This window comes from Prionailurus viverrinus, chromosome A2, assembly GCF_022837055.1.
Source record: "Prionailurus viverrinus isolate Anna chromosome A2, UM_Priviv_1.0, whole genome shotgun sequence".
Taxonomy (NCBI): domain Eukaryota; kingdom Metazoa; phylum Chordata; class Mammalia; order Carnivora; family Felidae; genus Prionailurus; species Prionailurus viverrinus.
Window position 1 is genome coordinate 71578997 of NC_062562.1, and position 4023 is coordinate 71583019.

The window sequence follows — 4023 nt, forward strand, 5'->3', positions numbered from 1 at the left end:
GTCAGGCCAACGGTCTGGACAACAAGCCCTGTGAACCTGGATTGACTGAAGATTCAGGCCCATGAGGGCTGCACCACTTCCCATGGTGTATTCCCATATTGCAGTAAGTTTCTTAATTGCCCATAATTTACCTCTACCACCTTGGACTTCATGTCAAAGGCCAACCAGGCTGCTGTGGCTGCCAAGAAGAGATAGAACTATAGGTCTTTTCTGTTAAAACATGTTTTCTACACATACAAAAGAAATGAGGTCATGTGACTTATTGCCAACGGAATGCAGATGAAAGGGATGTGACCACCTTCTCTGCCTCTGAAAACCGTTGAGATCCCCCAACGCACCCCCCACTCCCACCACACCCCTCTCACTCTGCTCTGGAGTGAAGGTTTCAGAATCTGGAGCCACACAATAGAAGAGGTCAAACTATCTGGGTTCACCACTTGGAGAGTCACCTTGGAGACCGGACTGACTAAACTCTCTGTTAGGCTGTGATGTGCATGAGATATAACCCTGCCATTGAGATATGTCAGACACATTATGGATTGTATTAGTGACTGGCATGAATCACGGTAACACAGACCATGACCAAGATTCTCATCTACTGCTTAAAGGAACCAGTGGATAGTACCAATTAAAATAAAACTTACATTTGGGCAATTTAGTTTGGAAAATATTTATCATTTACACTGTAACCTCCTTTTTACTTCGGGAAATTTCTATCTGCCCTCTGCATGGAATTTTCCTCTGCTCATGGCCCATCTCTCGCTCACCCTCCAACTCTCACCTTATGTCCCATGCCCACAGAGAAGGTTTTTTCTGAAGCAGATTCCCCCACCATTTTCTCTCATCGCACCCATGTTGTTTTCTTTATATAGCACTAATTACGATTTCTATCAATACACGTTTCTCTGTGTGTGTGTGTGTGTGTTTATTCCCCATGAGACAGTAAAAGCTCTGTGACACTGGACCTCATCACTGCCAAGTCCTCACTCCTTATAGCATGCAGCCACACGGTGGGAGACGTTAGTTGTACAAATGAACAAATTAATGAATAGGTACATGCTTTGGTCATTGCAGAGAATGAAGATGAATACAATGAATTCATGATTAATGGTGAGGCTTAGTCAAGCATGTAGTTAAGGACAAGATAAACTGCAACGTGGTATTTTTCAAAGTAATAGAATAAGAAGCCAACCTGAAGGAGTTCCCAATGGCCAGCACTGAAACAATTTGAGCAACCAAACAAATAACGCAGTATTGGATTGTAATCCAAAGTCTAAAATAAACATCCACGAGTCTATACTAACATAAATAAATGCTTGAATAAGTAAATAATAGGAGGGAGAGATGAACCTCACATACAGAAGAATTCCATGTAGGTATTTCATGTAGGTACTTCCTGTCAAGGGTCCAGCATCTAATCCCCACCACGGGGGTGTGGGTGAGCTTAGTAACGTGCTTCCAGGGGGTAGAGTATGGGCAGAGGGGAGAAAGTAGCTTGACAGTGGAGGAACCTGGCAGAAATGACCTCAGCCAGGTAGGTGAGCAAGGGTAACACTATCGTGATAAATCGTGTTGAAAACATACACGGTGGATGTGATGAAGGCATTTCGCCTCGGCAGCCTTCCTCCAAAGACCCACAAGCCGTCTAACCATGAGAAAAACACTAGACAAAGCCAGTCTGAAGGGCATTGTACTCCACAAATGTCATCAGAAAGAAGGAAAGTCTGAGAAACTATCACAGCCAAGAGGAGCCTGTATTAGCCCAAATTCTCCACAACGATGGAACCAAAACACTAGGGTGTAAATGTTTGCATCCTCACCAAATCTGTATGTTGAAATCCTAACCCTCAAAGATGATGATATTAGGATGTGGGGCTTTTGGAGGTACTTATGTCATGAGGGTTGAGGCCGCACGAATGGGATTAGTTATCTGAAAAAAGAGACCCTGCAAAGATCCCTTGCTCTCTTCACCATGTAAGGAGACAGATGTGAACCAGGAAGGCCCTCACCAGAGCATGACCACATGACCATGCTGATGTCTTGATCTCAGACTTCCCAGCCTCCAGCACTATAAACAATAAATTTCTGTTGTTTAGAAGACACACAGTCCAGTCTGAGGTATGAATACCAATCTGAATAGACTAAGCCTACACACCACACACACACACACACACACACACACACTCACACACACACACTCACACTCACACAAATGAATTAATTATAAAGAATTGGCTCCTACAATCATGAAGGCTAGCAAGTTCAAAATCTGCACAACCAATACATGTCCCAGTTCAAGTCCAAAAGGCTGCCAGACTTCTGTAGAACCAGGAAGAGCTGATGTCCCAGTTCAAAGGTTGTCAGACAGAGGAAATTCTATGTTACTTGGGGGAGAGTTACACTTTTGGTGTGTTCAAGCCCTCAACTGATTGGACGAGGCCGACCACATTGGGAGGCCAATTTGCTTTACTCAGTCTACTGCTTTAAATGTTCTTCTCATCCAAAAGCACCCTCACAGGGGCGCCTGGGTGGCGCAGTCGGTTAAGCGTCCGACTTCAGCCAGGTCACGATCTCGCGGTCCGTGAGTTCGAGCCCCGCGTCAGGCTCTGGGCTGATGGCTCAGAGCCTGGAGCCTGTTTCCGATTCTGTGTCTCCCTCTCTCTCAGCCCCTCCCCCGTTCATGCTCTGTCTCTCTCTGTCCCAAAAATAAATAAACGTTGAAAAAAATTAAAAAAAACAAAAAACAAAAAACAAACCAAAAGCACCCTCACAGAAACACCTACTTGGTTTGTTCTGGGGTTTCAGCACAAAAAACAAACAGGAAAGCAAAAATAAAACCATCCAAACAAAAACACCCAGAATAATGTGTGCCCATTAAATTAACTATCACAGAACCTAGGGAAACATGATGACTAAATGTAATGTGGTCTCCTAAGTAGGATCCTGTAACTAAAAATGACAGTAGGCAAAAGTAAGGAAATCTGAGTAAAGTACAGATTTTATTTAATAATAATGTATCAATATTGGTTTATTGATTGTGACAAATGCACTATACTAATGTAAATTGCTAGTAATAGAGAAAAATGCATGAAGGGTGTATGGCAACTCTGTACTAATTTTGAAATTTTCCTGGAAATCTAAAATTATTCTAAAATAAAAAAAATATATTTAAAAAGACGATCTGTTGATGAGTGATGTCAATAAAGGATTCCTGGACAAGGGTGGCTTTTGAAATAGATATTTTGATTGCAGGTGGGCACACCAGAATGTGGAAGCCCTTGAATGTCAGACTGGAAAGCTTTTATGCATGAGTATCTTCATGAAGATTTAGATAAACAGATCAGAGAAAGAGTGGGGATAGGGAAACCAAAGAGATTATTGCTGGGTCCAAGGGAAGGTAAAGAGGGATCCAATATGGTGCCAACTGTGGAAACAGAAAGGAGCTAGTGGATTTGAGAGACACCCAGGAGTGAATCGATGGGATTTAGGAGCAGACTGGATATAATGAAAGATCCAAAGGATTTTAAAGGATTTTTCAAGGATATTAGCTTCAGAGGCTTGAAGAATGTTGGTGACCAAAATGAAGGCAAGACAAGACCAAGAGCAGATTGAGAGAAGAACAAAAGTTTACATTTGCATTATCCTCAAACTATTCTGGACAGGACATCTGGAAGCATTTGGAAAATACACATGTGGTATTTGGTAGGGTGCCTCTGGTTAGAGATAGAGGTACTGGAGTCCTTGTCAGAGGTGGGAAACAGCTGGAGTCCTGGACATAGAAGACTCTGCTCAAAGGATGGGGAAGAAAGAAGGCTAAAGACACAGCACTGGAGGACACCAAGGGAGAAGGGGGAAAGAATGTAGAAACCAGAGGACTTTAGGAGATCAGGGGAGAAACAATGATGTGACTGAAGTTCAGTACAACCCACCTTCCCCCTCCTTGCAGAAACAAAGTAAAAGAAAACCAACAGCCCTGTAAAATACACTGCAATTGATCAATCTAAACCAAAAAATCAGGAAAGA